General features: G+C 33.4%; 1 protein-coding gene across 1 annotated transcript in view; it reads right to left on the reverse strand.

The window, feature by feature from the left end:
- Positions 1-26518, reverse strand: part of CSMD3 (CUB and Sushi multiple domains 3) — a 1293678-nt gene that overhangs the window by 321514 nt on the left and 945646 nt on the right. The window lies entirely within an intron of this gene.

The raw sequence follows: 26518 nt of genomic DNA on the forward strand, positions 1-26518 counted from the left end.
ATTGAATAAAGACTATTTATCTAAGAAAGAAAAATTTATGGCCAGGGTGGTAGCTCACGCCTATAACCCTAGCACTTTGGGAGGCCCAGGTGGGTCGATTGCCTGAGGTCAGGAGTTTGAGACCTGTCTGGCCAACATGGTGAAACACCATCTCTACTAAAAATACAAAAACATTAGCTGGGCATAGTGGCGTGTGCCTGTAATCCCAGCTACTCGGGAAGCTGAGGCAGAGGAATTGCTTGAACCAGGGAGGCAGAGGTTGCAGTGAGCCAAGATCATACCACTGCACTATAGTCTGGGTGACAGAGCGAGACTCTCTCAAAAAAGAAAAAAAGAGAAACTTAGAAAAGGCAATTCACTTAGAATAAAGACCAATAAAATAATAATAGCAGTGATTACTATCTCTATTTAGAGCATATAGTGGGCAAAACACTTAACTAGTAGCTTAGTTTACACTCGTAAGCTAAAACACAGAATTCTTACAAAGTGATATTGTCATCCCTATTTTTAAATGGATAAAATGAACTTCAGACATGTTAAGTGCATATTCTTAGCAGAGCTGGAATTTAAACTCAAAAAGCAGGACTCTTAATCACTACAGTGTGTTGTCTCAGCACAAACCTATCCCATTATCAGAAATAACACAAAGCCATATCCTATTAGTGGAACAGCTGTTTATTGATGAAAGAACTAACTAAAAAAATCAGAACTGGGTTGAAATGGAAAGTCAAGAAATATTGAACTATTTGTATCCCTTTATTACAATAAAAATATCTTGCTGCCTACAGTTTTACTATAAAGGAAAGTAGAAAAGAAAGATGCAAGGTTATATTTGTGGTTACTAAAAATAATATAAATAAAATTTATTCATATATATATCCAAGTTTAGCTATATATATGCCAAATATCTGCTAAATAATATTTTTAAAGTAACTACAATACCAACAACATTTCCATTCCAACTGCTTTTTCACTCTTTCTCTTCCTCATTTCTTATTTTGTTTTATTTCTTTATAATTTTTTGAAAGAGTAAAGCAATAAGATAGAAGCACTCTCTTTAACACCATCAAATCTATCATCCTACTGGTGTTTACATCCATATTCTGTTTCCTCGTCTTTTAAAATGGAGAAGTTGCCCTTCTTCTATAAAAAGCTAACCCTAGTTCCTGTGTTGCTGATATTAAACACCCTTAAGGACTTCATTCCCAAATATTTTTCATCTCCTCTGCATCACTAGCACATTGGATCATTCTCAGTCACATGTACCGTACTATACTGGATCATTCTCAACAGCATGTAATTGTGGTTTACATCTTCCATCTTAAGTAAACAAACAAAACTTTATAATATCCCCATTCTCTTTCAGCTGCTTTCACATTTCTCTGCTTTCTTTAATAGAAAATCTAGTAAATATATAACCTGAGAAAAGTTTCTATACAACTGTCTCCAGTTTCATTGTCAGTTATTCCTCTTTTTCTTAAAATCCAGGCTGCCAAATCCAGTGGTAACCTCTGTGCTTTCTTTCAAAAACCTTTCAGCAACATTTATTAGAGCTGACTATTCCTTCTTCAAGTGCTGTTTTTTTGTTTTTTGTTTTTTGGCCTACAATTCATCAGCTTATTCTAGTTTTCTTTCCAGCTTATTTTGCCGCTCTTTTTTGGTATCTTTTGCTTTTGTTACTTGATAACTTGATGATGGAGGGCTGGTGTACCTCAGGAATTAGTCCTGAATGCTCTTCTTCCTTCTTTCCACAATTTCTCACTAGATAACTTCATCTAACACCATAATTTTAAATATTTTTAGCTTGGTGCCTCTGAAATTTCTATATCCAGCCTTAACTTCTTTTCTGAGCTCGAAACCATTCTCTTCAAGTGCCTATTTAACTTCTGTACTTAGATATCTAGTAGGTTCCTCAATTTATCATGTCCAATACATTGCAAAATTATAAAACCTTTTAATCTTCTGATTGGGAAAGTAAAAATGTAAAAAATAAGTATTAAAATTTCACCTATGTAAATTTTCCATATGCAATTGATGTCATTGAAAATGTACTTCTAATTTATGATAATAACCAGATAAAATATTTTTAGAAATATATTCAAAATAGAAGGTAAAATCATTGACATAAGAAATACAGTGAACATTAGCAAAAATATAAAATCTAATTTTTACTCTATTTTTATGCCAGTGATTTTACTTTGTATGGTAGAATTTATTTCTAATAAAATGAATTTTTCTATCTGATTGTTATACTAAGTTAAAAATAAATTTGCTATGACGTATTTTACTTTCAAAATAGAGCTGTTTCTATTCTACTGAAACAAATAAGTTGTACCCTTGGCAGTTTTTTTCTTATAATTCTCATTACCCTGAATGTGAAAAAAATAGACAAACATGTAAAAGTAATGCAATTTTATAAAAGCTTATATGTATTAGAAACAATTTTTAAAGATATGTTGTTTTATTCTAATTATACATAAGGTATCTCTTTGGATTCATTATAAAATAATGTATGCTTAGCTGAGAAAACCTGTATATTACTTATAAATTGTTTTTACAATACCATCAATCTTCATCACTGATCTAAATCCACTCAAAGAGTTCACAGCATTCATCATTAAGTAACATGTCCTTATCAAATCTAGCTTTGCTATACCCTAGGAAGAAACAAATTATTCATCATTATAAAAATTTGAAGATAACTTTTTACAATAGTTACAAATGAATGTATGAATGAATGAATGAATGAACAAAACTATCATTTGTCATTTCAGTGTATACTGAAGGTTTATTTATAATATGGTATTATTTTGAAGCCAGGGGATGTTTATTTCAAGTGTGCCATAACAATATTTACATTACATTTTAATTGCTTTAATCTGTTCTGGATAACCTAGGGTTTGTTCAGGAAATAATCGGATGGCACTAACTACTACAAAATATAACTGAATTCTCATTATTGCTACTGTAAATATACTTCTCACTCATTTTATCTTTGCTTCTGTCTAATTGGTAGTAGTATTTCATTGGAAATATGCACTTCACGTAATACAGATTTCACAAGCCTAGCTGTTGCATATGTAGTTTACAACTGAAATATGGGATGATTACTTGAAGTCAGAGATAAGTAGAATTACCATTGTGGTGACAAGAGAGAAAGAAAGCACTCCAGTTTTCTTATTGCATTGCTTGGTATGACAAAGAATAAATATACTGAAATCACTCATAAGTTTTTATGTGTCCTTTCTGTTCAGAAAGTCATCTTTTTGGTATAAACTTGTTTATTTCATGACCTTTCAAAGAAGAAAAATCTTGGATTTCATACAGTTGGATGAGTAATAATATCAGAAGAAGGAGACTTAGACTTAGTGTACCGTATTAACAAAGGATATTGATCCCTTATATTAATTCCCTGAGTCTTTCCTGCCTCATCTGTAAAATTGACCTAGGAATATTTCATCTGCTTTATTTAGAATCAGACAAAATATTAAAATTTTATTCCAACAATTATATTCAAAATTCTATGAAAATATCAATTCTGAAATGAAAAAAGCCAAGTAGATGTTCATATGCACTGTATAGTTTTTCTAAGAAGTAGTTTTATATTTTTGCATTGTGTCAGGAGACTTAGCAAGGTCATGGTCCAAATTTGGTATTCACAATTTCTTAGATCCCTCTCTTCCAGCTTTATTGCCTTATATTTTTGTATTGGCTAAAAAATGATACTGCATTTTCCACTTCACTATTTATAAGAAAATCAAGTTGGGTAACGGAAATACTTAACCTGTGAGAAAAACCCCATCCAGAGTCAAATCAATCAACAAATATTTGAAATGCAGATGGTAACCTAGAGGTGGATTTCACCCTGGAGAATTTTGTCCTTGATTGAGCCCTTGCTTTGTACATGATCCATCAATTTTATAAAGAATGTTCAACATCATTATTAGGCCCACACTCTGCCAGCTACTCAGAAATGTGGCTATCTTTAGAATTTCATTATGTTACTAAGGATACATCTAATGATACGGCAACTCAGGTTAAAGTTGATGGCAGGATGACAGACACATTCCTATCAACCCAGGAGAGAAACAAAGCTGCTTAATGTATGGTATGGTAAAGAAACCTCAAAGCCAGTGCTGTAATATACTTCCAGATATATAGAAATCTCTTTTTAAAAATGCATATGCATTTATTTATTATACCAAATAATTATTAAGCCAGGTATTATGCTTGATGTTGTGGACATTAACAGGAACAACACAGCTCTGCTTTCACAGATTCTTGTGCTTCAATATGTCTACAAAAGTGGTGATACAATCAATGGTATAATTTTTGTGGTATAAAAGGCATGTTAGGTTGAAGACTGTCAAAGGGATCTGTACAAGAAACTTGTTTTATATCAGAAGATTATAGAAGAGTATAGGAGTCAATTTGAAATAGAATTCTAGTATGTGAGGATGACCTGTATTAATAAATTTTTAAAAAAAGAAAAATTACATAAAAATAGTTTCACATTACTTCTGACTGACAGTATATAGTATTTGTGTGCTTTTAGTTTTACATTATTAGAAGATTTACCCATTCAATCAGATTCACTGAATATTACTAAGTACCAAGTACCAAGACTTACACTAAGTACTAAGTACCAAGTATTACTAAGTACAACTTGCCATGCCAAGTTGTGGGGACACAAATATCGATATGATGACATCCTTATCCTTCAAGGAACACAGGCTAGGAGGAACAGCAGATTTGAAAATAGTTTTAAAATAATAACATGTATCAAAATCTAATGACTTTTTTGTTGAAGCTGAAAAAGTTGTTAAGCATGAAATGAGAAGCTAAAAATAAATAAAATTATGTAATTAAAATGTGTATTGAGTAACATAATTGATATATTGATGCATGTCTCAAAATAGTTGTGCAAAAACCATTTGAAAAAATAATTTCTAAAAGATTAAAATGACATATCTGTGTACAAAAAGCATCTTCTTTATATGAATTATCAAAATATTAAAATAACTTATGAAAAAGCTCAAACCTTTCTAAAGTTGTAGACCAGGAAAAAGAAAATATGATACTGACATGCTAGTGTTCTTTTATTTACTTTTTGAATCAGCTTTACTTTGTGTGTCTCTCTCTCTCAAACACAGACACACATGCACACACACACACCACTTAGTACAATTATTTAAACTGCATATAAAAATATTTGTATATTTTAACAATAGTTCTATTGTGGTCGGTAAATATTATAATTTTCATGGTAGCAGTTATGAATTCTGTGTATACAACAACCAATTTTTAGTACATTTCTGTTTTATTAATTTTACAAGAGCTTTGTTTTTATTATGAGGTTATGTACCACCAAAATTTACATTTGCACTTTATCACAAAATAAATAATTTTATCTTTTAATATTAAATTTTAATATGTGGCATTTGCATTTGCATGTATTTAAATATTTAAAAGATAACTGCTTAAAGTTTTTTTAAAATAGTATTGTGATATTTATTTATAACATAGGTAAAAGTAAAATAAATAAAAACATGCCCCAAAGAATTGAAGGAGGAAATGGAAATACACTATTAGAAGGTTCATACATTATATGTGAGGTGTCATGATATTATTTAATGTTAGGTTCATCTACTTGACATAAAAACAGGTTTTCATAAGTTAAAGATACACATTATTCGTGTTAGAGCAAATGCTTTCCTTTCCTCCCCAGAGTGGTATAGCTAATAGGCTAATAGAAAATAAAAAATGATAGTAAAAAAAAGGAACAATTAACAGGTGGATTCAATAAAATAATAATAGCAATATGGTAGACAAACGTAACCAAGTGAACATTTATATTAAATGTAAATGGTCTAATGGTTAAAAGATGGCAACTAAGAGGCAGAGATTTTCAAACTATAAAAAAATTAAGATGCTTGCTCCTCTAGCTCTTTCAATTTTGATTACAGGGTGTTGATTTTAGATCTTTTCTCACTTCTCATGTGGGCATTTATTGCTATAAACTTCCTTCTAGACTGCTTTTTTTTATTATTTTTATTTTAGACTGCTTTAAATGTGTCCCTGAGATTCTGGTACATCATGTCTTCATTCTCCTTGGTTTTGAAGAACATCTTTATTTCTGCCTTCATTTAGTTGTTTATACAGTTGACATTCAGGAGCCAATTGTTTAGTTTCCGTGAAGTTATGTGGTTCTGAGTTTGTTTCTTAATCCTGAATTCTAATTTGATTGCACAGTGATCTTAAAGACTGTTTGTTATGATTTCCATTCTTTTGCATTTGTTGAGGAGTGATTTACTTCTAATTATATGATAAATGTTGACTTGCACCCTCCCAAGCTTAAATCAGGAAGAAGTTGAAACCCAGAATAGACCAATAACAAGGACTGAAGTTGAGGCAGCAATTAATAGCCTACCAAACAAAAAAAGTCCAGGTCCAGATGGGTTCACAGCCAAATTCTACAAGATGTACAAAGAGAAGGTGGTACCACTCCTTCTGAAACTATTCCAAACGATACAAAAAGGAGGAATCCTTCCCAAATCATTTTATGAGACCAACATCAACCTGATACCAAAACCCAGCAGAAACTCAACAAAAAAGAAAACTTCAGGCCAACATCCATGATGAACATATATGCAAAAGTCTTCAATAAAACACCGACAAACTGATTGCAACAGCACAAAGGGTTAATATCCAGAATCTACAAAGAACTAAAGCAGATTTACAAGAAAAAAACAAACAAACCCCTTCAAAAGTGGATGAAGGACATGAACAGACACTATTCAAAAGAAGACATATATGAGGCCAACGAACACGAAAAATGCTCATCACTGGTCATTAGAGAAATGCAAATCAAAACCACATTGAGATACCATCTCATGCCAGTTGGAATGATGATCATTAAAAAATCTGGAGACAGGCCAGGTGTGGTGGCTCATGCCTGTAATCCCAGCACTTTGGGAGGCTGAGGCGGGTGGATCATGAAGTCAAGAGATTGAGACCATCCTGGTCAACATGGTGAAACCCCTTCTCTACTAAACATACAAAAAATTAGCCGAGCATGGTGGTGCGCACCTGTAGTCCCAGCTACTCAGGAGGCTGAAGCAGGAGAATTGCTTGAACCCAGGAGATGGAGGTTGCGGTGAGCCAAGATCACGCCATTGCACTCCAGCCTGGGTAACAAGAGCAAAACTCTGTCTCAAAAAAAAAAAAAAAAAATCTGGAGACAACAGATGCTGGAGAAGATGTGGAGAAATAGGAACACTTTCACACTGTTGATAGGAGTGTAAATTAGTTCAACCATTGTGGGAGACAGTGTGGTGATTCCTCAAGGATCTAGAAGTAGAAATTCCATTTGAACCAGCAATCCCATTACTAGGTATATACCCAAAGTGTTATAAATTGTTCTATTATAAAGATACTTACACATGTATGTTCATTGCAGCACTGTTTGCAATAGCTAAGACTTGGAACCAACTCAAATGCCCACTGATGATAGACTGGACAAGGAAAATGTGGCACATATATGACATGGAATACTATGAAGCCATAGAAAATGATGAGTTCGTGTCCTTTGTAGGGAAATGGATGAATCTAGGAACCCTGATTCTCAGCAAACTGACACAAGAACAGAAGATCAAACACTGCATGTTCTCACTCATAGGCAGGTGTTGAACAATGAGAATACATGGACACAGGGAGTTTGCTGGAGGTGTAGGGGAGGGACAATGAGGGGTGGGGAGGTTGGGGAGGAATAACATGGGGAGAAATGCCAGATATAGGTGACAGGGTGATGGAGGCAGCAAACCACATTGCCATGTATGTACCTATGCAACAATCCTGCATGATCTGCACATGTACCTCAGAATCTAAAGTACAATAAAAAAAAATCAAGATGCAACCATATGCTATTTACTAGTCAACTACTTTAAATATAAAGACACCGATAACTTAAAAGTAAAAAGATGCTAAAACGCATAATATGCCACACTAATCATATGATATTCGTATAGAGAAAGCAAAGTTCAACACAAGGAAAATTATCAGAGAAAAAGAGAGATTTCATATCAGTAAAAGGGTTAAAAAAAAGAGGGTCAACAAACACCATACCACCCAAAATGTATGCAACTAATAATATGTCTTCAACGTGCATGAAGCAAAAAATAAAAGAAAAAAGAATAAATAGACAAATGTGAAACTGCACTGAGGCATTTTAGCACTGCAGTAAGGAAGTAAAAATATTGAATAATTAACACTATCAACAAAATTGATAATTATAAAACACTTCAAAAATAATGGTAATACACTTTGTTTTAGGTAGGTGCACATGGTATTTTTTTTTTTTTTTTTTTTGAGTCGGAGTTTCGCTCTTGTTACCCAGGCTGGAGTGCAATGGCGCGATCTCGACTCACTGCAACCTCCGCCTCCTGGGTTCAGGCAATTCTCCTGCCTCAGCCTCCTGAGTAGCTAGGACTATAGGCACACGCTACCATGCCCAGCTAATTTTTTGTATTTTTAGTAGAGACGGGGTTTCACCATGTTGACCAGGATGGTCTCGATCTCTTGACCTCGTGATCCACCCACCTCGGCCTCCCAAAGTGCTGGGATTACAGGCGTGAGCCACCGCACCTGGCCATTTTTTTTTTTTTTTTAAATCTTGTTGCGCTATGGTTTTCTCAGTAAAACAAGTCTCAGTAAAGTTAAAATTAATCAAATATTAATTTTAATTGAATTTATAATATATGTGTATCTCAACACAATGAACTTTCAAAGACTTTACTCTGATTTCATGAATTGAATACAAAAATAAAAGTTCCACTGGAATTTAAGTATTTGCGGCAATCAATGTTACTGATTCTGTATTTGAAGCAATGGATGTGACTCACATAAAGTTAGATTTATTCAACTATTTGTGAAGTTCTGCTGAGGGAGCTGGCATATTAACACTCTTCATACATTCTCAGAAGATAATTTAGAATACAAAGTGATGAAATTAGTATAGTAGAGTTTTCATGTGACCTAATACAAGGTACTGCTTTTAAAAACACATTTGTGTCTTCTGGTTTTCGTAACATCAGTGATAACACTATGGTCCTCATGTATGTTAACATACACTGTATGCAAGTTGCAAGTTCATCACTACTTTTTAAAAATTTTAAATTGAATTTTTTTTATAATTAGTGTACAGACATTAGCAATTTGTAAATAATACTTAATATAAGTCCTAAAAATCTAAAAACCATGTAGTTAATCCAAACATCTATTCCAATGATTTATCATCTTAAAATGGGTAGGCAATTTATTTATAAAAAAGAGGCCAGGTGCGGTGGCTCACGCCTGTAATCCCAGTACTTTGGGAGGCTGAGGCAGGCAGATCAAGAGGTCAACAGATCGAGACCATCCTGGCCAACATGGTGAAACCCCATCTCTACTAAAAATATAAAAATTAGCTGGGTTTGGTGGCATGTGCCTGTAATCCCAGCTACTCAGGAGGCTGAGGCAGGAGAATTGCTTGAACCCAGGAGGCGGAGGTTGCAGTGAGCCGAGATCGCACCACCGTACTCCAGTCTGGTGCCTGACAACAGAGCAAGACTCTGTCTCAAAAAAAAAAAATGTACACCAAATTATAATATCTTAAAATAACTAGTTATACACTCTTAGGTCTAAAATCCTAACGTATACCAGGATTTAATATTAAATGCAGTATTTTCTCAATCAAAAATTCCATTCTTCATAATATGCTAACAAATAATTAGGAAACAAAACCTATTACTACCAAAGATGTTGTGATGCCAGTGATAAATTGAATACCAAGGAGCATACTAATTTAGAAAATAATTCCAATAAAAAAATAACAAATGACATCAACACAGTGGCAAAGTAGGAAGCCCTGTATACTCTATCCCCAATAAAACACAAATTCAGCAACAAATCACAGACCAATCTCCTTTATGCAAAACCCAGAAACTAAGTGAAAGGCTCCTGCAGCCCAGGTGAATGTGAAACCAGACTGACCAAAGCTAGTACAGAGACCCAGAACACCCTTTCACCAGAACCGCTACTATTGGCATAGTGCCATATAATCAAAAAGAGATTTACCCCTATCTCCCAGCTTCTCCCAGGGGAGACAAGGGCTTGGTTTGTACATGCAGCATCCCGGCCATTCCAAGAGGACTCCACTAAGGTCTGGCTTCTCTCTTGCCAGTCTTGAATCTCTGCTGCACAGTATACAAATTGCAGAAAACAGAGACGGAAACTAGGGGCAGTTGATGCTCCTAGCTTCAAGTTTCCCTGAAGTTCAGATGTCACAAGTCTTCCCTGCTGCTCAACATAACATGAGTAACAACAAAACACACACACACACACACACACACGCACACACACACACACACATCAGTTCTCAGCTTCTCCGAGAAGGAAAAGAGTCGATCTGAGCATCCAATGCCCCAACTTTGCCGGGACTGCCCAAAGAACTGGCAGCTATTTGCCAGTCTTAGAATTCTAACTGGTCTGCCACAAATAAGAGATAATGGAAATAGTGGTTTGGACTGGTAGATGTCATATTTTCTCCCAGTGGCTCAGCATAGAGCAAATACATAAAAAGTACAGCTCGTGGGGTGCAGTGGTTAACACCTATAATCCCAGCACTTTGAGTATTTTAAAGACTGAGCTCAGGAGTTCGAGCCCCAGCCTGAACAGCATGGCAAAATCACATCCCTACAAAAAATACAAAAATTAGCCAGCAGAGTGGTGCATGTCTATAGTCTCAGCTACTCAGATGGCTGAGGCAGAAGGATTACTTGAGCCTGGGAGGTTGAGATTGCAGTGAGTTGTGAGCATGCCACTGCTCTCCAGCCTGGGTGACAGAGTAAGACTCTGTTTCAAACAAACAAACAAACAAACAAACAAACAAACAAACAAAAACCCAAGGAATCTGTTTCTCCTTGAAAAGGGAAAGAGTTGTTGGTAGAAACTCTAGGATCTCTGGCCAGGCTGGCTGATGGTGGTCTTCTCTGGTCCAAGCAGTCTGGGCAGACTAGATGCAGTGTGTATAACTGGATAACACACATTACACCAATGCAGAGCATGAAGGAAAATAAAGAATCAGAAAAAAATAATTCAAACCAAGGAACAATATAAATCTCCAGACAGCAACCTTAATAAAATGAATTTATACAGTTTACCTGACAGAGAATACAAACTAACGATCATAAAGGTCATCACAAAGGTCAAGAGAATAATGCATCAACAAAATGAGAATTTCAACAAACAGAATACCAAACAGAAATCGTGAAGCTGAAGAACACAATAACTAAAGCAAAAACAAACGAACAAACAAAAAAACAACAAAAAAAGAAAAACAAATGCCAAGTTTCAGCAGCAGACTAGATCAAGCTAATAAAAGGACCAGCAACTCAAGGACATATCATTAAAAATAATTGACTCAAAAAAGCAAAAATAACAAAATAATGAAAAAAGCGAAGAAACCTTAAGGTTCATAATTTAGGGACCAGTATTTACATTATGAGAGTGTAAGGAGAAGAGAAAAGAAAAAAAAACAAGACTGTTTACTCAAATAAACAATACCTAAAATTTCCCAAATATGGAGAATGAAATGAATAACCAGACCCAAGAAGTCCAAAGGACACAAAATAAGAGTAACTCAAAGAAATCCACAATGAGACACATTAAAATCAAATTGGCAAAAGTCACTAAAAAAGAATTGAAAGCAGACAGAGAACAACCTGTCACATATAAGAGAAACTCCGTAAGAGTAGCTATTTCAGCAGAAGCTTTGCAGACCATAAAGGGGGTGATGATATATTTAAAATGTGGAAAGAAAAAATAGCCTGCCAGCATACATTGACCAAACTGTCTTTCAAAACTGAAGGACAGAAAAAGACTCCCAAACAAAAGCCTAGAGAGTTCATTACCACTAGACCTGCCTTACAAGAAATGCCAAGAAAGTTCTTCAATTTGAAATAAAAGGATTCTATACAGCAAACATACAACACAAGAATATGTAAAAGTTGGGACTTTGCATTAGAAGACTGTGTTGATCCTGTCACAGTGGAACACAGCATTGGGCAGAATTCCAAAGCCTTTGACTCTGGGCCAATACCCACAGAAGGAATACTTATTCTTACTCTTGGCAAGATAGAAAATCTGTAACTACAGTCATAGCAGAAGGGCTCAAGCCCTAGCTGACTGAAATGGACTTGGGCCTCAAATAAATTTCAGTGACAGCAATTCTGTAGTGATCGTGGTCTTTGGGTGAGCCCCAGTGCTGTACTGACCTGGAAGGCTGTGGGCTTAAGGTGCTACCCAGTGTGACATCAGCTGCAGGGGCCATAGAAGTGCCTATGTCACCCTGCCCCTAACTGTGGGTAGCACAATGCAGAGACAAAAAGAGAGACTTATTTCACTTGAGGGAAGAGTACTGGGGACTTTGCCTTGGAAACTAGTACAGTACCACCACAGTACAACATAGCATGGGGCAGATCCCAAAGCCCCTGATTTCAGGCCATTGCTCCCATCATTTCTTCTAGATCCACCCTGTGCCAGAAGGAAATCCACTACCCTGGAAGGATGGATTTCCTCAAACCAAAATCTGAGCTGGCCTCACCACTAGCTGATTAAAGAGGCCTCAGGCCATCAGTAAGTAGCAGCAGCAGTCAGGCCATCATTACAGGCACTGGGGGAGCCTAGTACTGTGCTGCTCTGGAAGGTTGCAGGCTTTGGGTGCAACACAGCATGATGCCAGTTACAACAGCCTCAGGAATGCCCACATCACCCCTTCCCAAACTCCAGGCAGCTGAGTATGAAGAGAGACTCCTGTTTGAGGGAAAGAGAGGAAAGTGAGTGAAGGATCTTTCCTGGCAACCCAAGGAATTTTCCTTGACCTCCCAAAAGTCCGTCAGAAATAAGTACATAGAAGTCCACAAGATAGTTATAGTGTAATTGGACTTAGGATACTCTCTAGTACTAAAACAGCTGCAGTGACTACAAGCTTGGGAAACTTAATAGTAAATCCTGTTTGAATTTTTGAAAGGCTCTCTGAAGAGGGATGGGTACTAACAAGGCCAGACTGTGAAGAGTGGAATAAATAACTAACTCTGTCATGCCTAGACATTGACACATGTCAACAAGCCTCAAGAACATTCAAGGAAATATGATCTAACCAAATAGACTAAGGCACAGATGATTAACCTTGTAGTGGCTGAGATGTGCAACCTTTTGGTGAATTCAAAATAGCTAATTTGAGGAAGCTCAAAGAACTTCAAGATACTCAGATAATCAATTTAGAAGTTTATTAGAAAAAATTATATATATATAAATATTTTTTTAAAAATCAAATAGAAATCTAGAGATCAAAAATACAACTTGATGAATTCATGAATGGAATAATGCATTAGAGTGTCTCAACAGCAGAACTGATTAAGCAGAAAAAAGACTTCATGACCTGGAAGACAGGCTATTTGAAAATACACAGTCAGAGGATTAAGAGGAATAAAGAGGGAATACAAGATTTACAAAACAGCCTCAAAAAGGCAAATCTAACAGTCATTGGACTTAAAGAAGGAATAAGAGGTATGGGTACAAAGTATATTCAATGAAATGATAAAAAAGAACATTCTAAATTTAGAGAAAAATATTAATATCCAGGTACTGAAAGGTCAAAGATCACAAAGTAGAGTCAACCAAAATAACACTAACCCAGGACATTTAATAATCAAACTCCCAAATGTCAAAGACAAAAAGAGGATTCTACAAACAGCAAAAGCAAAGCATATAACATATAAATGAACTACGATACATTTGGCAGTAGACCTCTCCACAGGCTATGAGAGAGTGTCATGGAATATTCAAAGTGCTAAAGGCAAAAAATTTCTAACCAAGAATACAGTACTAAGAAAAGCTGCTTTTTAAACATGAAAGAGAAATAAAGACTTTCACAGACAAACAAAAGCTGAGAGACTTCATCACCATCAGAACTGTCTTACAAGAAATGCTAGTGGGAGTCTTTCCATCTAAAAGAAGAGAATGTTAACATACAGCAAGAAATCAACTGAAAGCATAAAACTCACTGGTAAAATTAAGTACACAGACAAATTCAGAATACTCTAATACTGTAATTGTGATGTATAATCACTCGTATCTTTAGTCTGAATGCTAAAAGACACATCTATCAAAAATATTAACTATAACAATTTGTTAAGAGATAGGCAATATAAAAAGATATAAATACATACAACAAAAAGTCTAAATATGGGGAGGAGAATGAAATCAAAATGAAGAGCTTTACAGATTTTTCTTTGCTTGTATCTATGCTTTTCTCTGCTACTGTTACCATTAGTTTAAAATAACTTGTTATAACTAAAAGATCTTCTTCATAAGTCACACAGTAATGACAAAACAAAGACCTGTAATAGAGAAAGTAAAACTAAAAAGCAAGGGATGCAAACAGACACTACCTTTGTGGCTAAGAAAATCGCTTAACCATAAAGAAAGTGAAGAAAAAAGAAAAAGAGGAGTTACAAAATTACCAGAAAAAAAAGGTAACAAAATTACGTTAGTAAGTCCTCATCTTTCAATAATAGCATTGAATGTAAATGGACACAATTTTTAAATGAAAAACAAAGTGGCCTAATGAATTAAAAAATAAGACCCAAACATATGCTGCCTAGAAGAAAGTTATTCCTCTATAAGGACATGCATATCCTAAATGGGAAGGTATGAAAAATGTATTTTACACAAATGGAAACCAAAAGGAGCAAGAGTAGCTATACTTAGATAAAACAGACCTCAAGTCAAAAAATTAAAAAGATATGAAGAAACGTATTATGTAATAATAAAGGGGTCAATTTATCAAGAGGATATAACAATTATAAGTATATATGTACCCAATATCAGAGCACCCAAATATTTAATGCAGATATTAATACATCTAAAGGGAGAGAGTAAGAACAGTACAATAATAGTGGGGGACTTCAACACTCCACGATCAGCAATGGATAGATCATTCAGACAGAAAATCAACAAAGAAACATCAGAATAAAAAAAATGACACTGCACATCAAATGGACCTAATTGACATTTACAAAAAGATTGTATCCAGCTGCTGCAGAGATTAAAAAATCAACATACAAAAATCAGTAGCATTTTTATATGCCAACAGAAAACCATCTGAAGCCAAATCATGAAAACCATCTGAAACCAAACCACCTGAAAAAAATCATAAAATAAGTTTCATTTACAATAGCTACAAAATATATAAAATACCTAAAAATAAATTTAACTAAAGAAGTGAAATATCTCTACAATGAAATCTATAAAACACTGATTAAAAAAAAAAAAAAAAGACACAAGAAAACTGTAAAGACATTTAATGTTCATGGATAGGAAGAATTAATATTCTTATAAGGTCCATACTACCAAAAGTTATTTACAAATTCAGAGTAATTCTTTCCAAAGCATGAATGGCAATTTCTTGCTCCCTGGCCATCTTGGCGGCTGCTCTTGAGTAGGGCCAGTCCTGCACCTAAGGCAGGAAGATAGGTCACAAAGAAGGTGAAGACATCACTGGAGTCAATTAACTCTAGATTCTAACCCATTATGAAAAGTGGAAAGTATAGGTCAGTATCCCAGAAGAACATAGATACAAAGAGCCTCAACTAAATACTAGCAAATTGAACACAATAACACATTAAAAAGGTGCTAGGGTGCAGCAAGTCAACTCTGAAGACGATCAGACAAGGCAAAGCAAAATTCATCATCCTCTAGAAACTGCCTGACTTTGAAGAAATCTAAATTAGAGTACTAAATATTCTTTGCCAAAACTGGTATCCATCACTATAGTAGCGATAATACTGAATTGGGTAGAGCATGTGGAATATCCTATACACAATGTACACTGGCTTTCATTAATCCAGGTGACTCTGATATCATTATAAGCATGTGAGAACAGGCTGGTAAAAAATTAATCAATGTAAAAATTTTATTTGATAAAACTTGCCAAAATTTAATTTTTTAAAAAAGTACCAATGCCACTCTTCACAGAGAAATTTTTTAATTCTAAAATTCCTGTGGAATCACAAAGGACCCTGAATAACCAAAGCAACTGGGAGCAAAAAGAACAAAGCTGGGCAGCATCAAGAAGCTACCTGACTTTAAAATATACTACAAAGCTATAGAAATCAAAACAGTGTGATACTGGCATAAAAATAGACACATTGACCAATTGAACAGAAAAAATAACTTGGAAATAAATCCACACATTTATAGTCAACTCATTTTTAACAGATACACTGAGAAAGAACTTCAATAAATGGTGCTGAGGAAATTGGATATCCATATGTAGAAAAATAAAACTAGACCCCTGTCTCTCACCATATACAAAACTTAAATTAAAATAGAGTAAGACTTAAAAGTAAGTCCTGAATTTATGAAATGACCAGAAGAAAACATTGGGAAATACTTCAGGACATTAGTTCTGGCAATTTTTTTTTTTTTTTTTTTTTTGCAGAAGACCTCAAAATATAGACAGCACAAGCAAAAGTAAACAAATGAGATTATATCAAGCTAAACAGCTTCTATAGAGCAAAGTAAGCGATCAACAGAGTGAAGAGATAACTTACTGAATGGGAGAAAATATTGTCTAACTCTCCAACTCAAAAGGGATTAAAAACCAGAATATATAAGGAACTAAAAAAACTCAGTAGCAGAAAAAAATAAACCAAACCAAAACAAAAAACCCCACAAATAATCCAATTAATAATTGAACAAATGCTTTGAACAGCCATTTTTCAAAATAAAACATAAAAATGGCCACTAGGTAAATGAAAAATGTTTAACATCACTAATCATCAGGGAAATGAAAATCAAAACCACAACGAGATATTATCTCACACCAGTTAAAATGGCTACTATCAGAAAGACAGACAATAACATGCTGACAAAGATGCCAAAAAAAGGCGGGGGGGAATGCTCACGCACTGTTGATGTGAATGTTAATTAATGCAACAACTATATACAATAATATAGAGTTTCCCTTAAAAGTTAAAAATACAACTACCATATGAGCCACCATTCCCACTGCTGGGTATTTAACCAAAAGAAAGAAAAACAGTATATCAAAAAGATAGGTGCATGTCCATGTTTAATGCAGCCCTATTCACAATAACCAAAATATTCCATCAACCATCATTTGATGAATTAATAAAGAAAATGTGAGAGAGATATATATACATATAAAGCACTTATAAAGATATATATATATTTATATTATTTGTATATATATTTATATTATTTATATATTTACATATATTTATATACTTTTTTATATATTTTATATATATTTATACATATATAAAATGAGATATATATATAAAGCATTTATATATAGATAGATAGAGATATATATAAAGCATATAAAATAACATTCCGTGTGTATATACGGAAATATCCATGTGTATATACACACGGAATGTTATTCAGGCACGGGGAGGGTGCGGGGAACATGAAAACCCTGTCTCTTACAGAAACATAGGTGAAACTGGAGGATATTATGTGAAGTGACATAAGCCAGCCACAGAAAGACAAATATTTCATGTTTTCACTTATATATGGGAGCTAACAAAACATTGATCTCATGGAGGTAGTCATTCGAATGGTGGTTACCAGATAGTGGGAATGGTAGCATTCCATTGGGATGAAAAGGGTACAAAAATACAGTTATATAGAAGGCACAAGTTCTAGTGTTCAATAGCACAGTAGAGTGATTATAGTAAGAATTTATTATATATTTCAAAATAGCCAGAGGAGAATATTTAAAATGTGCAACACAAAGAAACGATAAATGTTTGAGACAATGTATATTCCAATTAATCTTACTTTATCATTACATATAGTACGCATATTTTAAAATATCCCTTGTATTCCATAAATATGTACAACTATTACATATCAGTAAAAAAATAAAAATAGAAAATACCTCAAGATAAATGAAACAAAAACACAATATGCCAAAATTTGTAGGATACAGAAAAAGCAGAACTATGAAAGAAGTTCATAGCAATAAACACCTACATAAAAAGGAAAGAAATATCTCAAATAAATAACCTAACTTTATACTTCAAAGAACAAGAAAAAGGAGAACATAGAAGCTCATAGCAGAAGGAAAAAAGTAACCAAGATTAAAGAAAATATAAAAACAAAATCGAAAATAGAAAAACAATTAGAAACATAAAACTAGAGTTGGTTTCTTGAAAATCTCAACACAATTGAGATTCCTTTAGCTATTCTAAGAAAAACAAAATAAGACTAAAACAAATAAAATCAGACAAGAAAGAATAATGCTACAGAAATAAAAAGAAACATGAGACTACATTGAACAATTATATAACAAACTGGATAACTAAGGGAAAAAGTGGGTAAATTTATATAAATACACAGTCTACCAAGATTAAATCCTGATAAATAGAAAGCCTGAACTGACTTATTACTAACATGGACATTAAAGCGGTGTTTTAAAATCTCCCAATAAAGAAAAGCCCATGACCAGATGACTTCACTGGTGAATTCTACCAAACTTTTAAATAAGAATTAATTACTATCCTTTTCAAACTCTTCCCCCTCACTGCCAACAATTGAAACAAAACAAAACAAACAACAAAAGAACCATTTTCAAACTGATTTTGTAAAGGCAATATTCCCTGATACCAAAGCCAGAAAAATATACCGCAAGAAAAGAAAACTAGTGATCAATATTTCTGATGAATACATATGCAAAACTCCTTAACAAAATACCAGCAAACTAAATCCAACAGCACATTAAAATATTAAAGCGATCACACAATGTCCAAGTAGGATTTATTCATGAGATAGAAGGATAGTTCAATATACAAAAATCAATTATTGTGATACACCACTTTAACAGAATAATGGATTAAAATGACATGTAGATGCAGAAAAAGAATTTGACAAAATTAAACGCCCCTTAATGTTAAAAAAGTTTCTCAATACACAGGAATAGAAGAAAAGTCTTTCAACATAATAAAGGCCATGTATCAAAAGCCCACAGCTAACATCATATTGTCTAGAAAAAAAAAAAAAAAAAAACCTGAGAACTTTGCCTCCAAGATCAGGAATAAGGTAAAGATTCTCACTACCCACTCCTATTCAGCATAATAGTGGAAGTCCTGGCCAGAGTAGTTAAGGCAAGACAAAGAAACAAAAGGCCTCCAAACTGAAAAGAAAGAGGTAAAATAGTGTCTGTTGGCAGATGACATAATCTTATAGAAAATCCTAGACTTTATGAAAAAAACTATTGGAACCAATGAATTCAATAAAGTTTTAGGATATAAAATCAACATACAAAAATCAATTGTGTTTCTATACATTAACAATGAACTATCTAAAAAGGATACTCAGGCAACAATCTAATTTAAAATAACCTCACAAAAATCAACTCAAAATGGACTAAAAGCTTGAATGCCAGACCTGAAACTGTAAAACTTTCAGAAGAAAAAAATAAAGAGAAGAAAGCTTTACAATATTAGTCTTCACAATGATTTCATGGACATGACACCAATGACAGGCGATGAAAGCTAAAATAAACAAGCAGGAATACATCCAACTTAAAAGCTTCTGTACAACAACAACAACAAAAAAAAAACAATCAACAGGGTGAAATGGCAACCTATGGAATGGGAGAAAATATTTTCAAGCCATACATCTAATAATAGGTCAATATCCAAAATACATAGGGAACCTCTATAACTCAATAGCAAATGACTGATAAAAAACAGTCAAAGGTCTTGAATAGGTCATTTCTATTCAAAGGTCATTTCTATTAAAAAAGTTATACAAATGGACAACAGGTATATGAAGAAATGATTAACATCACTAATCATCAAGGAAATGCAAATTAAAGTCACAATAATATATTATCCTCATACCTATCAAGAGGGTTATTATTTTTTTAAAAACCATTGGCAAGAATATGGAGAAATGGAAACTCTTACATGTTGGTGGAGATGCAAAATGGTACAGTCCCTATGGAAAATAGTATGAAAATTGCTCAAAAAGTTAAAAAAGGAAGTACTTTACAATCCAACAATCCCATTTCTGGATATTTATCCTAAAGAATTGAAATAAGGATCTTGAGAAGGTATTAGTGCTCCTAAGTTCATTGCAACATTATTCACTATAGCCAAGATGTTGGAAACAACTTAATTGTCTATAGACAGATTAAGAAAATATGGCACAGATACCCAATGGAATACTATTTGTTTTTAAAAGAAGAATTCTGCAATCAGCAACATGAGTGAATCTTGCGGACATTGTGCTAAATAAAATAAGCCAGTCACAGAAACACAAATACTGCATGATTTCACTTATATGAGGTACATAAAATAATTAAATTAATAGAATCAGAGAATGAAATTGTTTCTGCCATAGGCTTAGGGGGAGATGGGATATGAGAGTTACTAATCAACTGGCATAATGTTTCAGTTTAGCAACGTAAATAAGTTTTAAAGACCTGCTATACAGACTTGTACCTATAGCCAAAATAATGTACTCTGCACCTAAAAATTTGCTTAAAAATTAGATCTCGTGTTAATTGTTCTTACCACAATAAAAGAAATTGAAATAAAAATAATGTGGCTGTTGAAGATAGGTACTTAAAAATGATTAACACATATTTAATATATTATGTACTTTAAAATGGTAAAGATGTATTTAATGCATTATCATGGCTTCAAATAACCATTTAATGATGATTCATATTTTAGTATATATTAATAAAACTGTCCTGTTCACTAGTCTATAAAATGTTAACATGATACACAAAATAATAGTGTTTCAATTAATTAAATGTCTTACTAATTTCTGTATGCACAGCTAAATAAACAATCAGCACATGATTTCCCTTCTTAAAAAAATGTTATCACTTATTTAAATAAGTTTTATTGAAATGGATCATTTTTAAAAAAATATGTTTCTGGGAGTATGAAATTCTTGGGATTTACAAACAGTAATTAAAAAACTGCTCTGGATCATTTTCTGCTATCTTTTTGGTTTCATTTCAACTTTCACAAACATAATTTTTTTTTAAGAATCCTTGCTGATCTCTGCTTGGGTGTTTCTTGACAGCCCCTTCAGTAGAACTGACTTTCCTTTTGGACATCTTGGTGGATATCAGCTTTCTTAAGAAACGAATATTCATACATACTTTTTCGTTAAACATTTACTTTTTAAAATCTCATTGCTGCCATAAAGGTCTATTACAAGAGAATAAAAATATTTTTATGATGAAGTAATTAGTTTCAAATTTACACAATAAAATAAATAGCATATATATACTTGTGCCAGGAATATTCAGGCTATATTTTATAAGTCTGTAGATCAACTGCTCAGTCTCTATTTCTAAACATATTTCAAGAACACATATTTCCCACTAATCCTGCCAATTTATGGCTTGCCAGTTTTAGGTATCATCCAAACCACAATACATGCTGTAGCATAACTGGCTGTTATACAAAGTATCTGTCAGGACAACAATGTCAAATGCTCCTCTCACCACCATCTAGGATCAGAATGGGTGATGTGTTCATATCTAAGAATGTTTCATTTTATCTGTAAGTGTCCTACATGCTATCTGTGAAAGGTAAGTGTTAATTACCTGGCATCTGGAAAAAGTTGAGAAATAATAGAAATTATTATGCAAAATAATACAAGTTATGATGGCAAAACCGCAATTACTTTTGCACCAACCTAATAGTATTTGTATTTCAGATGTAACCATGCATTATAGTTACTAAGCACTGCAAACTTATGTCACAAAGTAGGGATCTAATAAATACACTGGCTTATTTTAATGAACTACTAATAGTGATACTTTGTTAAAAAGGGAGAATACAGGCCAAATGTTAAACTAGTCATAATGCCAGGACAACAGGCATAAATGAGGACTGTGCTGAGCAAACCAGGAAAGAACAGTACATATGTGGAAATAAGTAATTCTGTCTAGTAGTTCATTGTTGCTACAAGCAGCATTTGACCTAGGCCCTGGAAAATGACTAAATATGTATAAATTTTGAATGCAGGCATAAGTGTTTCAGGAATATGGAGGATAGTTTGCAAAGCAGCAGAAATGTACAAGAATATTGTTCTTTCATGACAATTTAATTAGACCTCTGGATTTAATTTACAATTTAATTAGACTATGTAAATGAATAGTGAGGAGTGAAGCTGGCAGGGGCATACTGTGGAGGCTTTAAATGTCATGCCAAAGTTTTGAGTTTAGATCTTCGTGGCCATTAAATAATTTTCAACAGAGAAGTGATGTCCAGTGTTCAGAAAGATCAGCCAGGTAGAAATGTGGAGAAAACTCTGGCTGGAGGGATAAAGAAGTGAGTGGCTAGTCGACTGTAAGAGCAGTGCAGGGAACAATAATAAGGATGAGAAGAACAAAGCAGGGGCACCACACAGTCGGTTAAAGCTGGAGAACTTCAACCTCTCATGGCTAAGGGATCTATTTCCTTGAGATTTCTCAACAATTTTAGCTATAGGCCTTAGCATTTTGTGTTACCCAGCAGGGGAAGGTTCTTAACAGAGAGGTCAAAGAATGAAGAGCATAGTAAATGCTCTGTCAAAATCAACTATTCTTTGGGCAAATGACAGCGTGAAACCCAATGATATCCTCCCTGGGGAACTAAAGTGGAATGTAACAGGCAAATTAAAATTTAAGCAGTGTATATAGAAGCTGATTGCAGAGAAATGAGGACAGCACATAGGACAGCATGGAGTGGCAATGTCAGACTTAAGTAGCTCTGATTAAGCAAAAGTGCCTTCAGACAGTAATACCAAGAGATAAAGTAACCGACTCTACAAAGAATGAGTGGTTCATGAAATAAAAGTCATAAGACTGCTGATAGTGGCTTGATGATTATAAAGTTGGTCTGTGACCTACATTTCTGTTAAATTAACTTTGCACTAAGTTTGGTGAAATATATATCACCTGTTGCATCCATTGGTGAAGACTGTTCTACTATTGCCTGATTCATTATTTTTTAATTAATTATTTTGATTTTCAATGAACAGCTATTTGCTCAAAAGAAGAATGGAAATCAAATTGTACTAATGGGGGAAAGAGGACTCAAATAAAATCTGACTATTAAAATGACAGTACTTCCTGATTATGTATGATCATTCTGGTTTGTGCCTCTTGCTGAGCTAAATTTTTATTAGTACTTGGTTTGAGTCTCAGAAATACCTTAAGTTTGGATAATAAATTATAGTATTACTCTGTACAAAGTATTTTTGTTCTATATTCATTTCAAGGGATAAAGATACTCATGATATTCATATATTTGGGGGAGCAAATGCACTATCATTAAAATACCATTAACAACCTGGTCAACATAGTGAGACCTCATCTCTACAGAAAAATTAAAAATTAGTGAATTGTGGTGGTGCACACCTGTAGTCCCAGCTACTTGAGAGGCTGAGGTGGGAAGACTGCTTGAGCTCAGGAGGTTGAGGTTGCAGTGATCTGTGATTGTGCCACTGCACTGAACCCTGGGTGACAGAGCAAGACCTCGTCTCAAATGAAAACAAAAACAAAAAGCAACAACCAAAAAAAATTTATAGAACAATGAATTGCTAAACTGTTTATAGTGATCTCTATTTTGAGAAAAAGAAATACCACTATTGAAAGGAGCATGAACTAGAATAGTAAGAAAATATTTTACTGAAAGGGGATCTTGGCACATAGTCTGGAAGAATGAGTAGGATTTAAACACAAGGGAGCAGAAGTAACACTAAAGAAAAAAGAAGGTTTGGTGATGGAAAGCCACACCAGCAGCAGCAGCAGCAGCAGAGAGAGAGAGAGTGAAATTAAAAGTTGTTTGAGTTAAAGAAAAGACACATTTGAGAATTAATTGGTGATAAGTATGTTTAATATCTTGTTATTGATAGACTCTCCTAGACTGAATGAGTGAATGAATTAATGAATGAACATATGAATAAATGGGTAGGATGAAATAGATCTATCCAGGGAAGAAAAATTTATATAAGACACTGAAGTGGCGAAAATGAACCCCCAAACCAAGTTTGACCCACAGTAGTGGTTTAGTGGCCTATAGTCTATTTACATTTTCTTTAATACTACTTTAGAGTAATTTAGATTAATGACTTTAGATTTAATTTCTTATTTTAAATTCCACTTTAAAATTATCCTGTCTTCCTATAGGGCAAAATGCCTAGAGCAAGAGAGGGCATCTGTCCCTTTCAAATGGGCATGCATATCCTCCAGCTTTCCTTCATGTCTTTTCACTGTTTCACTCATGTATCACCTGCTTTTTCAGAATGGGGCCTTTGACGTGGTCCTTGGGATTATAATCAGGAAGTCAAACAAATTAAAATGTAGAACTTCATTACAACTAATAATATACAACTGAAAGCTTTCTATTCCCTCTGGCATATTAATGCATTTATCTAGGATAATAATACTGTAATAATAATAATAGCTGCTAAGCATTTACTATGTACAAAGAAGCATGACATTAATCTCCTTTCAGACATGTGAGTTTGAGTTACCACTCCAGGCATCTGCTAGTTGTATGATTTTGAGCAAAGTAACTGACTTTCTGCACATTAATATATTTCTTTGGGCAATGAGAATGATAACCGTATCTTATATGGCTTTTGTGAAAATTAAATGAGATTATATTTATAAAGCATTTAAGTTGGTTCTTGGCACCCATCAAGACTTCATTCATGAAAAGAATATTTTCCCATTTGAAATCGGAACACTTGAAAAGCTGTGTAAACACATGCTTCAGAAAAGATCTCTAACCAAGAGGCTAATTTTCATTCACAATATAGTAACTATCCATGTAACTTTATTTCAATAGGTTGGATTTAAGGTTCAGATCAGTAGTACAAATTTCTACTCATCTTAAAAAAATCTTATGAAGGCAGAGTTATTAAAGTTCTAGTATGACATATATTGTTTCTATAACTTTAGTATGATTTACAAATAAAAATATACTGCTAATTTCACAGATTATCTATAATAAAATTTCTCAGAAATGCATATAAAATACCATGTTTACACTTAACCAGATAAACTGTGCATTCATAAACACTGAGCCTGAAACATCTTTTCATATTACTGTATGCAGATGTTTAATCACAATAACAATTTAAGTGGAAAACAATATGTATTGCTAACCTAAAGTAAAAGTAAGAATTGTCTGTTGCTGAACTATCAATAGAAATAACTAAAATTAATCAGCTCTTTAACAAATTTTTCCCACTTCAAAAAGAAAAGAAGAGATAAACAGTAGAGAGTAGAATATGCAAATATGAAGAATATTTCATTGGTAAATATTTTATAATTGGGAGTCATTTATATTCACTTTTTAAATGATTATTTTCTTAGTTTATTCCCTTTTTCTCAAAATATATATTTAAAGTGCAAATTTAGAAACATCCACTTCTCAGTTTATACCTCCCTTTCACATGAGGTTAGGCCATATAGTACAAAACAATTCATTTGTGTACGTCAAATAACTGTGTTCCATAAACAAAGTTGGCCAAGACAATTGTTTAACTGTATTATCTGTTTACCTAAAACGGTATATTTCGTTGGCACTGATAAAAGTTCTTCATGCTTTTAAAATTATTTGTATTATTTATTTTCAAGCCATTTCAATGTTACATTTGTTTATGTAAAAATAATAGTTCATTAGGTACTAGCTATCTACTCAATACAAAATACTGTACACACATAATTCTGTTACACTTAACAACTTATTTACGAGATGAGTTATATTTAATAACTTATTTATTCCTATGCCAATTAGAAAACCCAGTATCGGGTCACTAGGTAAGGTGCCCAAAATTAGCAGTTAGTAAGGAGCCAGAATTTGAATTTTGACACATTTGAAGAGTACTGGATTTCACTCTTATAGTTGATCTTACAAACATTGATACACTTCCGTTAAGAGGACTTTTTAAGACTATACAGATAGAAAATTTATTAGATAATTTTCTCAAAGAGATAATGTGCATTGACAAGTAAATATAGCATTTAAAAGTTTTCAATTTTCATTTATCGTATCCAACAGCAAAAAATTTATTTTATAGAACAACATATATTTAGCCACTTAGCAGCACCATGAAAAGAAGAAAAAAATTATCAAGACAAGAAGACTGGTAATTACTTACAAGGAATGCTATTTCATTGTCATATTATTGTTACAGAAAATCTTTAATTAAAAAATGGTCTGAAATATTTTGTTAAATATATCTGTGAATATATAATTAAGATATTTAAAGAATAAAAAATAGTAAAAAATATAGGATTGTATTCTTTGTAATAGCAAGTATTCATTTCCTTCCTCATCTGCAAAACTCCACATTTTAAAACATCTATTTTTACAGTATTTCCAGATTATAAGCTTCTGTGATGTAATTTATTAGCTGAGTAATT

This window comes from Aotus nancymaae, unplaced genomic scaffold, assembly GCF_030222135.1.
Source record: "Aotus nancymaae isolate 86718 unplaced genomic scaffold, 86718_ANA_hifiasm-v0.15.2.pri h1tg000036l, whole genome shotgun sequence".
In the NCBI taxonomy this organism is placed as follows: Eukaryota; Metazoa; Chordata; class Mammalia; order Primates; family Aotidae; genus Aotus; species Aotus nancymaae.